The sequence below is a fragment of the Oncorhynchus masou genome, chromosome 20, assembly GCF_036934945.1.
Source record: "Oncorhynchus masou masou isolate Uvic2021 chromosome 20, UVic_Omas_1.1, whole genome shotgun sequence".
Lineage (NCBI taxonomy): Eukaryota > Metazoa > Chordata > Actinopteri > Salmoniformes > Salmonidae > Oncorhynchus > Oncorhynchus masou.
In genome coordinates, this window is record NC_088231.1 from 27,251,741 (window position 1) to 27,266,843 (window position 15,103).

The window sequence follows — 15,103 nt, forward strand, 5'->3', positions numbered from 1 at the left end:
TGTTGAATCTTGTTCATACAAATATTTACACGTTCAGTTTGCGGAAAATAAACGCAGATGAGAGTGAGAGGATGTTTTCTTCTTGCTGAGTCAATATAGTTATTTATTTGTTGCTCACAAAACTTGGGAGGCCAAATAAAATCCCCCACGGCCAAAATTCACCCCGCGGACCGTCAGTTGGGGAACCCTGATCGAATGGGTTTACTGTATCTTTATCTCTCTGTCTCTCTCTCTTGGTCTACCCATCACCCATATTGGTCCCCCCTTCCCATCTCTGCCTCCATCTCCCCCTCCCTCCCCTCCTCTACCTCCATCCCTTCCTCCCCATCTCTGCCTCCATCCCTCCATCCCTCCCCATCTCTGCCTCCATCACTCCCTCCCTCCCCATCTCTACCTCCATCCCTCCCTCCCTCCCCATCTCTACCTCCATCCCTCCCTCCCTCCCCATCTCTACCTCCATCCCTTCCTCCCCATCTCTGCCTCCATCCCTTCCTCCCCCCATCTCTGCCTCCATCCCTTCCTCCCACCCATCTCTGCCTCCATCGCTTCCTCCCTCCACATCTCTACCTCCATCCCTTCCTCCCCATCTCTGCCTCCCTCCCTTCCTCCCTCCCCATCTCTGCCTCCATCTCCCCCTCCCTCCCCATCTCTACCTCCATCCCTTCCTCCCCATCTCTGCCTCCATCCCCATCTCTGCCTCCATCCCTCCCTCCCCATCTCTACCTCCATCCCTCCCTCCCTCCCCATCTCTGCCTCCCTCCCTCCCCATCTCTACCTCCATCCCTCCCTCCCTCCCCATCTCTGCCTCCATCACTCCCTCCCTCCCCATCTCTACCTCCATCCCTCCCTCCCTCCCCATCTCTACCTCCATCCCTTCCTCCCCATCTCTGCCTCCATCCCTTCCTCCCCCCAATCTCTGCCTCCATCCCTTCCTCCCCCCCATCTCTGCCTCCATCCCTTCCTCCCTCCCCATCTCTACCTCCATCCCTTCCTCCCCATCTCTGCCTCAATCCCTTCCTCCCTCCCCATCTCTGCCTCCATCTCCCCCTCCCTCCCCATCTCTACCTCCATCCCTTCCTCCCCATCTCTGCCTCCATCCCCATCTCTGCCTCCATCCCTCCCTCCCCATCTCTACCTCCATCCCTCCCTCCCTCCCCATCTCTGCCTCCCTCCCTCCCCATCTCTGCCTCCATCCCTTCCTCCCCCCATCTCTGCCTCCATCCCTTCCTCCCCCCATCTCTGCCTCCATCCCTTCCTCCCTCCCCCTCTCTGCCTCCATCTCCCCCTCCCTCTCCCTCTCTACCTCCATCCCTTCCTCCCCATCTCTACCTCCATCCCTTCCTCCCCATCTCTGCCTCCATCCCTTCCTCCCTCCCCATCTCTGCCTCCATCTCCCCCTCCCTCCCCATCTCTACCTCCATCACTTCCTCCCCATCTCTGCCTCCATCCCCATCTCTGCCTCAATCCCTCCCTCCCCATCTCTACCTCCATCCCTCCCTCCCTCCCCATCTCTGCCTCCCTCCCTCCCTCCCCATCTCTGCCTCCATCCCTCCCTCCCCATCTCTACCTCCATCCCTCCCCATCTCTACCTCCATCCCTCCCTCCCTCCCCATCTCTGCCTCCATCCCTCCCTCCCCATCTCTACCTCCATCCCTCCCTCCCTCCCCATCTCTACCTCCATCCCTCCCTCCCTCCCCATCTCTACCTCCGTCCCTCCCTCCCTCCCCATCTCTACCTCCATATCTCTACCTCCATCCCTCCCTCCCCATCTCTACCTCCATCCCTCCCTCCCCATCTCTACCTCCATCCCTCCCTCCCCATCTCTACCTCCATCCCTCCCTCCCTCCCTCCCCATCTCTGCCTCCATCCATCCCTCCATCCCCATCTCTACCTCCATCCCTCCCTCCCCATCTCTGCCTCCATCCCTCACTCCCCATCTCTACCTCCATCACTCCCTCCCTCCCCATCTCTGCCTCATCCCTCCCTCCCTTCCCATCTCTACATCCATCCCTCCCTCCCTCCCCATCTCTACCTCCATCCCTCCCTCCCTCCCCATCTCTACCTCCATCCCTTCCTCCCCATCTCTGCCTCCATCCCTTCCTCCCCCCATCTCTGCCTCCATCCCTTCCTCCCCCCATCTCTGCCTCCATCCCTTCCTCCCTCCCCATCTCTACCTCCATCCCTTCCTCCCCATCTCTGCCTCCCTCCCTTCCTCCCTCCCCATCTCTGCCTCCATCCCTTCCTCCCTCCCCATCTCTGCCTCCATCTCCCCCTCCCTCCCCATCTCTACCTCCATCCCTTCCTCCCCATCTCTGCCTCCATCCCCATCTCTGCCTCCATCCCTCCCTCCCCATCTCTACCTCCATCCCTCCCTCCCTCCCCATCTCTGCCTCCCTCCCTCCCCATCTCTGCCTCCATCCCTCCCTCCCCATCTCTACCTCCATCCCTCCCTCCCTCCCCATCTCTACCTCCATCCCTCCCTCCCTCCCCATCTCTGCCTCCATCCCTCCCTCCACATCTCTACCTCCATCGCTCCCTCCCTCCCCATCTCTACCTCCATCCTCTCTGGGTTCCCTCCCTCCCTCCCCATCTCTACCTCCATCCCTCCCTCCCCATCTCTACCTCCATCCCTCCCTCCCTCCCCATCTCTACCTCCATCCCTCCCTCCCCATCTCTACCTCCATCCCTCCCTCCCTCCCCATCTCTACCTCCATCCCTCCCTCCCCATCTCTACCTCCGTCCCTCCCTCCCTCCCCATCTCTGCCTCCATCCCTTCCTCCCTCCCCATCTCTGCCTCCATCCCTTCCTCCCTCCCCATCTCTGCCTCCATCCCTCCCTCCCCATCTCTACCTCCATCCCTCCCTCCCTCCCCATCTCTACCTCCATCCCTCCCTCCCCATCTCTGCCTCCATCCCTCCCTCCCTCCCCATCTCTACCTCCATCCCTCCCTCCCCATCTCTACCTCCATCCCTTCCTCCCTCCCCATCTCTGCCACCATCCCTTCCTCCCTCCCCATCTCTACCTCCATCCCTCCCTCCCCATCTCTACCTCATCCCTCCCTCCCCATCTCTACCTCCATCCCTCCCTCCCCATCTCTACCTCCATCCCTCCCTCCCCATCTCTGCCTCCATCCCTTCCTCCCTCCCCATTTCTGCCTCCATCCCTCCCTCCCCATCTCTACCTCCATCCCTCCCTCCCCATCTCTACCTCCATCCCTATTTTTCTCTTTTGTTGGCATCTTCCACCTGAGATGTTCAGAGACAGACTCACTGTTCAGCTGTTCTGCTGCTGTTATATGGCAGTCATAATACACACACACACACACACACACACACACACACACACAGAGAGAGAGACAGTTATATGGCTGGCCAAATGGACTGCAGACTGCTGCTTCACCTTCCATAATGCCCCCATAAACCCTGACTGCCACTGACAGGCCAACTGATTGGTGTTATCACACGTCCTGTGTGTGTGTTGACTGAGATGGACTAACGCCCTCACAACCCTGCTGCCAGAGAGCCACATCCATTTTCCCTATGAAGAGTGGAGGAGAAAGAGGGAGAACAGGGAAGGGAGAGAGAAGGGGGAAAGGAGGGAGGGGGGAGAGAGAAGGTGGAGAGATAAAAGAGGGAGAGAGAGAACGAGAGGGAGATGGAGGGAGAACAGGGAAGGGGAGAGAGGGGAAGGAGGGAGGGGGTGGAAGTAGGTAGAGAGATAAAAGAGGGAGAGAGAGAACGAGAGGGAGACGGTGGGAGAACAGGGAAGGGAGAGAGAGAGAAGGGGAAAGGAGGGAGGGGGTAGAAGTAGGTAGAGAGATAAAAGAGGGAGAGAGCGAACGAGAGGGAGACGGTGGGAGAACAGGGAAGGGAGAGAGAGAGGGAAAGGAGGGAGGGGTGGAAGTAGGTAGAGAGATAAGAGACGGAGAGAGAGAACGAGAGGGAGACGGAGGGAGAAAGATAGGCGAGAGAGGAAATAAGGAAGGGAGAGAGATTTAGAGGGGGAGAGGGATACATATAGGGAGGAGGAGAAAAGGAGAGAAGAGAGTGGGAGACAGTGGTAAAGGAGAGGAGGTGGTATATACAGAACCCAGAGAGGAGAGGAGGTGGTATATACAGAACCCTTAGAGGAGAGGAGGTGGTTTATACAGAACCCAGAGAGGAGAGGAGGTGGTATATACAGAACCCAGAGAGGAGAGGAGGTGGTATATACAGAACCCTTAGAGGAGAGGAGGTGGTATATACAGAACCCAGAGAGGAGAGGAGGTGGTATATACAGAACCCAGAGAGGAGAGGAGGTGGGATATACAGAACCCTTAGAGGAGAGGAGGTGGTTTATACAGAACCCAGAGAGGAGAGGAGGTGGTATATACAGAACCCAGAGAGGAGAGGAGGTGGTTTATACAGAACCCAGAGAGGAGAGGAGGTGGTATATACAGAACCCAGAGAGGAGAGGAGGTGGGATATACAGAACCCTTAGAGGAGAGGAGGTGGTATATACAGAACCCTTAGAGGAGAGGAGGTGGTATATACAGAACCCTTAGAGGAGAGGAGGTGGTATATACAGAACCCTTAGAGGAGAGGAGGTGGTTTATACAGAACCCAGAGAGGAGAGGAGGTGGTTTATACAGAACCCTTAGAGGAGAGGAGGTGGGATATACAGAACCCAGAGAGGAGAGGAGGTGGTATATACAGAACCCAGAGAGGAGAGGAGGTGGTATATACAGAACCCAGAGAGGAGAGGAGGTGGTATATACAGAACCCAGAGAGGAGAGGAGGTGGGATATACAGAACCCAGAGAGGAGAGGAGGTGGTTTATACAGAACCCTTAGAGGAGAGGAGGTGGTATATACAGAACCCAGAGAGGAGAGGAGGTGGTATATACAGAACCCAGAGAGGAGAGGAGGTGGTATATACAGAACCCAGAGAGGAGAGGAGGTGGTATATACAGAACCCTTAGAGGAGAGGAGGTGGGATATACAGAACCCAGAGAGGAGAGGAGGTGGTTTATACAGAACCCTTAGAGGAGAGGAGGTGGGATATACAGAACCCAGAGAGGAGAGGAGGTGGTATATACAGAACCCAGAGAGGAGAGGAGGTGGTATATACAGAACCCAGAGAGGAGAGGAGGTGGTTTATACAGAACCCTTAGAGGAGAGGAGGTGGGATATACAGAACCCAGAGAGGAGAGGAGGTGGTATATACAGAACCCAGAGAGGAGAGGAGGTGGTATATACAGAACCCAGAGAGGAGAGGAGGTGGGATATACAGAACCCAGAGAGGCGAGGAGGTGGTTTATACAGAACCCTTAGAGGAGAGGAGGTGAAAATATATACAGAACCCTTAGAGAAGAGGAGGTGGGATATACAGAACCCTTAGAGGAGAGGAGGTGGGATATACAGAACCCTTAGAGGAGAGGAGGTGGGATATACAGAACCCTTAGAGGAGAGGAGGTGGGATATACAGAACCCAGAGAGGAGAGGAGGTGGTATATCCAGAACCCAGAGAGGAGAGGAGGTGGGATATACAGAACCCAGAGAGGAGAGGAGGTGGTATATACAGAACCCTTAGAGGAGAGGAGGTGGTATATACAGAACCCTTAGAGGAGAGGAGGTGGGATATACAGAACCCTTAGAGGAGAGGAGGTGGGATATACAGAACCCAGAGAGGAGAGGAGGTGGTATATCCAGAACCCAGAGAGGAGAGGAGGTGGGATATACAGAACCCTTAGAGGAGAGGAGGTGGGATATACAGAACCCAGAGAGGAGAGGAGGTGGTTTATACAGAACCCAGAGAGGAGAGGAGGTGGTATATACAGAACCCAGAGAGTAGAGGAGGTGGGATATACAGAACCCAGAGAGGAGAGGAGGTGGTATATACAGAACCCAGAGAGTAGAGGAGGTGGGATATACAGAACCCTTAGAGGAGAGGAGGTGGGATATACAGAACCCTTAGAGGAGAGGAGGTGGGATATACAGAACCCAGAGAGGAGAGGAGGTGGTATATCCAGAACCCTTAGAGGAGAGGAGGTGGGATATACAGAACCCAGAGAGGAGAGGAGGTGGTATATCCAGAACCAGAGAGGAGAGGAGGTGGTATATACAGAACCCAGAGAGGAGAGGAGGTGGTATATACAGAACCCTTAGAGGAGAGGAGGTGGTTTATACAGAACCCAGAGAGGCGAGGAGGTGGTTTATACAGAACCCAGAGAGGAGAGGAGGTGGTATATACAGAACCCTTAGAGGAGAGGAGGTGGTTTATACAGAACCCAGAGAGGAGATGAGGTGGTATATACAGAACCCTTAGAGGAGAGGAGGTGGTATATACAGAACCCAGAGAGGAGAGGAGGGCATATATAGGGCCTACGGGCCCTGGTCAACAGTAGTGCACTAGATAGGGCATACGGGCCCTGGTCAACAGTAGTGCACTATATAGGGCATACGGGCCCTGGTCAACAGTAGTGCACTATATAGGGCATACGGGCCCTGGTCAACAGTAGTGCACTATATAGGGCATACGGGCCCTGGTCAACAGTAGTGCACTATATAGGGCATATGGGCCCTGGTCAACAGTAGTGCACTATATAGGGCATACGGGCCCTGGTCAACAGTAGTGCACTATATAGGGCATACGGGGCCATTTGGGATGTAGCCAACTAATCAACCAGCCAACTAACCAACCAGCCAACCATCCAGCCAGCCAACTAACCAACCAGCCAATCATCCAGCCAACCAGCCAACTAACCAACCAGCCAACCATCCAGCCAACTAACCAACCAGCCAACCAGCCAACTAACCAACCATCCAGCCAACTAACCAACCAGCCAACCAACCAACCAACTAACCAGCCAACTAACCAGCCAACTAACCAGCTAGCCAATAGGCCAACTAACCAGCCAACTAACCAGCCAACCAACCAGCCAGCCAGCCAACCAGCCAACTAACCAGCCAACCAACCAGTGTTGTTGTTGTCAAACAATTGCTGTGAAAGGCAGCTGGGTGTCAGTAGATGATAGTAGTGGTAGTGTTGTTGTCAGACCATCTCTGTGAAAGGTAGCTGGGTGTCAGTAGATGATAGTAGTGGTAGTGTCAGACCATCTTTGTGAAAGGTAGCTGGGTGTCAGTAGATGATAGTAGTGTTGTTGTCAGACCATCTCTGTGAAAGGCAGCTGGGTGTCAGTAGATGATAGTAGTGGTAGTGTTGTCAGACCATCTCTGTGAAAGGTAGCTGGGTGTCAGTAGATGATAGTAGTGTTGTTGTCAGACCATCTCTGTGAAAGGCAGCTGGGTGTCAGTAGATGATAGTAGTGTTGTTGTCAGACCATCTCTGTGAAAGGTAGCTGGGTGTCAGTAGATGATAGTAGTGGTGTTGTTGTCAGACCATCTCTGTGAAAGGCAGCTGGGTGTCAGTAGATGATAGTAGTGGTGTTGTTGTCAGACCATCTCTGTGAAAGGCAGCTGGGTGTCAGTAGATGATAGTAGTGTTGTTGTTGCTATTTCCTGCCACAGATCCCACTCAGAGTGCTTTCCCTGGATGGTTCACTACACCTCTATGTCTCACTCTCTGAGTAAAGCCCAGAACCATTACCTCTGAGAGCTATTTCCTGCCACAGGGAGACTGGACCCGTAATGGCGCCCCGGGCGGAGCCGCGAAATGGCACTTCCTGGTCCGGTGCCTGATAGGCCCTGTGTTCACCCCACTGAAACTGTCTCAGTCAGACCGCGGGAGTCAGAGACAAGGCCAGGCCTGTGTCAGGACATTTATATTCCTCAGCTCTCACCCTCTTCCTCAATCTGTGGACCTTTCTGTCTGACGGGGGGAGGCTGTGTGAAACGGTCGATGGGGTGTGTGTGTGTGTGTGTGTGTGTGTGTGTGTGTGTGTGTGTGTGTGTGTGTGTGTGTGTGTGTGTGTACAGACTTGGAAGAGTGTTGCATCTAGCTGTAACTGTGCCAGTGTTCCGGTGGCAGCATGGAGACTATGAGTACTGGAAGTTCCATCTCACAAACACACACCTCATTCACAACACACACCTCATTCACAACACACACCTCATTCACAACACACACCTCATTCACAACACACACCTCATTCACAACACACAGACACACCTCATTCACAACACACACACACCTCATTCACAACACACACACACCTCATTCACAACACACACCTCATTCACAACACACACACCTCATTCACAACACACACCTCATTCACAACACACACCTCATTCACAACACACACACACACACCTCATTCACAACACACACCTCATTCACAACACACACACACACCTCATTCACAACACACACCTCATTCACAACACACACACACACACCTCATTCACAACACACACCTCATTCACAACACACACCTCATTCACAACAAACACACACCTCATTCACAACAAACACACACCTCATTCACAACAAACACACACCTCATTCACAACAAACACACACCTCATTCACAACACACACACCTCATTCACAACACACACACACACACACCTGATTCACAACACACACACCTCATTCACAACACAGACACACACCTCATTCACAACACACACACACCTCATTCACAACACACACACACCTCATTCACAACACACACACACACACCTCATTCACAACACACACACACACACCTCATTCACAACACACACACACACACCTCATTCACAACACACACACACACCTCATTCACAACACACACACACACACCTCATTCACAACACACACACACCTCATTCACAACACACACACACCTCATTCACAACACACACTCACACACCTCATTCACAACACACACACACACACATCATTCACAACACACACACACACCTCATTCACAACACACACACACACACACCTCATTCACAACACACACACACCTCATTCACAACAAACACACACACACCTCATTCACAACAAACACACACCTCATTCACAACACACACACACACCTCATTCACAACACACACACACACCTCATTCACAACACACACACACACCTCATTCACAACAAACACACACACCTCATTCACAACAAACACACACCTCATTCACAACAAACACATACCTCATTCACAACAAACACACACCTCATTCACAACACACACACCTCATTCACAACACACACACACACACACCTGATTCACAACACACACACCTCATTCACAACACACACACCCACCTCATTCACAACACACACACACCTCATTCACAACACACACACACCTCATTCACAACACACACACACACCTCATTCACAACACACACACACCTCATTCACAACACACACACACCTCATTCACAACACACACACACCTCATTCACAACACACACACACCTCATTCACAACACACACACACCTCATTCACAACACACACACACACACCTGATTCACAACACACACACCTGATTCACAACACACACACACCTGATTCACAACACACACACACCTGATTCACAACACACACACACCTCATTCACAACACACACACACCTCATTCACAACACACACACACCTCATTCACAACACACACACACCTCATTCACAACACACACACACCTCATTCACAACACACACACCTCATTCACAACACACATACCTCATTCACAACACACACACCTCATTCACAACACACACACCTCATTCACACACACCTCATTCACAACACACACCTCATTCACAACACACACACACCTCATTCACAACACACACCTCATTCACAACACACACACCTCATTCACAACACACACACACCTCATTCACAACACACACACACCTCATTCACAACACACACACCTCATTCACAACACACACTGACCTACTTGGAAGAGAGCTGGAGCTGTAAACGCATCACCTGTTGTGACGATGTGTGAAATGTGTGGGCCTGGCATACAGTACTGTGTGTGTGTGTGTGTGTGTGTGTGTGTGTGTGTGTGTGTGTGTGTGTGTGTGTGTGTGTGTGTGTGTGTGTGTGTGTGTGTGTGTGTGTGTGTGTGTGTGTGTGTGTGTGTGTGTGTGTGTGTGTGTGTGTGTGTGTGTGTGTGTGTGTGTGTGTGTGTGTGTGTGTACAGACTTGGAAGAGTGTTGCATCTAGCTGTAACTGTGCCAGTGTTCCGGTGGCAGCATGGAGACTATGAGTACTGGAACACACACACGCACACACACAGGCACGCACGCACGCACACACACACACACAGTACTGTACGCCAGGCCCACACATATTTTTTTAATGACAGATTTTTATCTTGTCAGCCCGGGGAAACTTTAAGCATCGGCTGTCAGAGCAGCTTACCGATCGCTGCAGCTGTTCATAGCCCATCTGTAAATAGCCCATCCAACTACCTCATCCCCATATTGTTTTTATTTACTTTGTTTGCTCTTTTGAACCCCAGTATTTTCTACTTGCACATCATCCTCTGCTCATCTATCACTCCAGTGTTAATCTGCTCAATTGTAATTACTTCACTACTATGGCCTATTTATTGCCTTACCTCCTTACTCCATTTGCACACACTGTATACAGGTTTTTCTGTTGTGTTATTGACTGTATATGTTTGTTTACTCCAAGTGTAACTCTGTGTTGTTGTTTGTGTCACACTGCTTTCCTTTATCTTGGCCAGTTCGCAGTTGTAAATGAGAACTTGTTCTCAACCGGCCTACCTGGTTAAATAAAGGAGATATTATTATTTTTTAATCAAATTCAATCAAGCAACCTTTCGGTTACTGGCCCAATGCTCTAACAACTAGCACAACCTGCTGCCTGAAAGAAGGAGGGAAGAGAGAGAGGTAGAGAAGGAGGGAAGAGAGAGGTAGAGAAGGAAGGAAGAGAGAGGTAGAGACGGAGGGAAGAGAGAGGTAGAGAAGGAAGGAAGAGAGAGGTAGAGACGGAGGGAAGAGAGAGGTAGAGACGGAGGGAAGAGAGAGGTAGAGAAGGAGGGAAGAGAGAGGGGTAGAGAAGGAGGGAAGAGAGAGGGGTAGAGAAGGAGGGAAGAGAGAGAGGTAGAGAAGGAAGGAAGAGAGAGAGGTAGAGAAGGAGGGACAAGAGAGAGGTAGAGAAGGAGGGAAGAGAGAGAGGTAGAGAAGGAGGGAAGAGAGAGGGGTAGAGAAGGAGGGAAGAGAGAGGGGTAGAGAAGGAAGGAAGAGAGAGAGGTAGAGAAGGAGGGAAGAGAGAGGGGTAGAGAAGGAGGGAAGAGAGAGAGGTAGAGAAGGAGGGAAGGGAGAGAGGTAGAGAAGGAGGGAAGAGAGAGAGGTAGAGAAGGAGGGAAGAGAGAGGGGTAGAGAAGGAGGGAAGAGAGAGGGGTAGAGAAGGAGGGAAGAGAGAGGGGTAGAGAAGGAAGGAAGAGAGAGAGGTAGAGAAGGAGGGAAGAGAGAGGGGTAGAGAAGGAGGGAAGAGAGAGAGGTAGAGAAGGAGGGAAGAGAGAGAGGTAGAGAAGGAGGGAAGGGAGAGAGATAGAGAAGGAGGGAAGAGAGAGAGGTAGAGAAGGAGGGAAGAGAGAGAGGTAGAGAAGGAGGGAAGAGAGAGAGGTAGAGAAGGAGGGAAGAGAGAGAGGTAGAGAAGGAGGGAAGAGAGAGGTAGAGAAGGAGGGAAGAGAGAGAGGTAGAGAAGGGGGAAGAGAGAGATAGAGGAGGGAAGGGAGAGAGGTAGAGAAGGAGGGAAGAGAGAGGTAGAGTAGGAGGGAAGAGAGAGAGGTAGAGAAGGAGGGAAGAGAGAGAGATAGAGAAGGAGGGAAGAGAGAGCGATAGAGATCGAGGGAAGAGAGAGAGAAAGAGAAGGATGGAAGAGAGAGAGAGAAGGAGGGAGAGAGAGAGAGGTAGGGAAGGAGGTGTAGAGAGATACGATATCACCTAGATTCCATCCCTATGGGCCCTGGTAAAAAGTAGTGCCCTATATAGGGAATAGGGCCCTGGTCAACAGTAGTGCACTATATAGGGAATAGGGCTCTGGTCTAAAGTAGTGCACTTTCTCTCTCACTCTTTCCCTCCCTCCCTCTCTCTCTCTCTCTCTCTCTCTCTCTCTCTTTCTTTTAAATCTCAGTTTATGCAAAGAAGGGTGAGACACTTCAGAGGAAAGAAAGACAAGCACTTGTGTATGAGTGTGTGTCTAAGTGTGACTGTGTGTGTGTTTTATATGTGTGTGTGTGTGTGTGTGTGTGTGTGTGTGTGTGTGTGTGTGTGTGTGTGTGTGTGTGTGTGTGTGTGTGTGTGTGTGTGTGTGTGTGTGTGTGTGTGTGTGTGTGTGTGTGTGTGTGTGTGTGTGCGTGCCTGCATGCGTGAGATCTAACAGAGGGAACATCTTGTAAAGCTACAACCTCAGGCTCTTCTTGTTTCTTCTTTGTCTGACTCCACAACGTCTACATCTACTTTCTCCTCTTCATCAATCTACAGTCTTCATCAGAATGGAGGAATATAAACAGAGGGAAAGAGGAGGGAGACGACAGCTAAAACTCAAGGTTTAATTGCACACAGGAGGGAACCTCTCTCTCTTGGTTCTGCAGCGGAATAGGAAGACTTCACAAAACATGTTTCTGTTTTTAAACACACACACACACACACACACACACACACACACATAAACACACACACATAAACACACACACACACACGTTGACACACACACACACACACGTTGACACACACACACGCACATACACACACACACACACACACACACACACACACACACACACACACATACATAAACACACAGATACACACACATAAACACACACACACACACACACATAAACACACACACATAAACACACACACACACATACACATAAACACACACACACGTTGACACACACACACATGTTGACACACACACACACACTGACACACACACACACACACACACAGTGACACACATAGTGTCCTCACATACACCTTACACACACACACAGACACACACACTACACTACACAGACACACACACATTGAGACACACACACACTCTTGACCCAGACCCCCGTAGCAGCATTCATTAAGAAGAAAGGAAGTTCAGTTGTACTGAAGCCTGTGACTTGTAATGACAGACTGCCTGGTTGGTCTCAGTGTGATGTGGCTGTATATACACATTATCACTATGTTCATACTACTGTCTGTATATATATATACATTACCACTATGTTGATATTACTGTCTATATATATACATTACCACTATGTTGATATTACTGTCTATATATATACATTACCACTATGTTGATACGACTGTCTATATATACACAATATCACTATGTTGATATTACAGTCTGTATATATACATTACCACTATGTTGATATTACTGTCTGTATATACACATTACCACTATGTCGATATTACTGACTGTATATATACATTACCACTATGTTGATACGACTGTCTGTATATATACATTACCACTATGTTGATATTACTGTCTGTATATATACATTACCACTATGTTGATATTACTGTCTGTATATATACATTACCACTATGTTGATATTACTGTCTGTATATATACATTACCACTATGTTGATATTACTGTCTGTATATATACATTACCACTATGTTGATATTACTGACTGTATATATACATTACCACTATGTTGATATTACTGTCTGTATTTATATATATATATATATATATATATATATATATATATATATATATATATATATATATACATATATATATATATACACATTACCACTATGTTGATACTACTGTCTGTATATATATATATATATATATATATATATATATACATTACCACTATGTTGATATTACTGTCTGTATATATATATATATATATACATTACCACTATGTTGATACGACTGTCTGTATATATATATATATATATATTACCACTATGTCGATACTACTGTCTGTATATATACATTACCACTATGTTGATATTACTGTCTGTATATATACATTACCACTATGTTGATATTACTGTCTGTATATATATATATATATATATATATATATATATATATATATATATATATATATATATATATATATACATTATCACTATGTTGATACTACTGTCTGTATATATACACATTACCACTATGTCGATATTACTGTCTGTATATATACATTACCACTATGTTGATATTACTGTCTGTATATATATATATATATATATATATATATATATATATACATTACCACTATGGTGATACTACTGTCTGTATATACACATTATCACTATGTTGATATTACTGTCTGTATATATACATTACCACTATGTTGATATTACTGTCTGTATATATACATTATCACTATGTTGATATTACTGTCTGTATATATACATTACCACTATGTTGATATTACTGTCTGTATATATATATATATATATATATATATATATATATACATTATCACTATGTTGATACTACTGTCTGTATATACACATTATCACTATGTTGATACTACTGTCTGTATATACACATTATCACTATGTTGATATTACTGTCTGTATATATACATTACCACTATGTTGATATTACAGTCTGTATATACACATTACCACTATGTTGATATTACTGTCTGTATATACACATTACCACTATATCGATATTACTGTCTGTATATATACATTACCACTATGTTGATATTACTGTCTGTATATATACATTATCACTATGTTGATATTACTGTCTGTATATATATATATATATATATATATATATATATATATATATATATATACATTATCACTATGTTGATACTACTGTCTGTATATACACATTATCACTATGTTGATACTACTGTCTGTATATACACATTATCACTATGTTGATATTACTGTCTGTATATATACATTACCACTATGTTGATATTACTGTCTGTATATATACACATTACCACTATGTCGATACTACTGTCTGTATATATACATTATCACTATGTTGATACGACTGTCTGTATATATATATATATATATATATACACATTACCACTATGTTGATACTACTGTCTGTATATATACATTACCACTATGTTGATATTACTGTCTATATATATACATTACCACTATGTCGATATTACTGTCTGTATATATACATTACCACTATGTTGATATTACTGTCTGTATATATACATTACC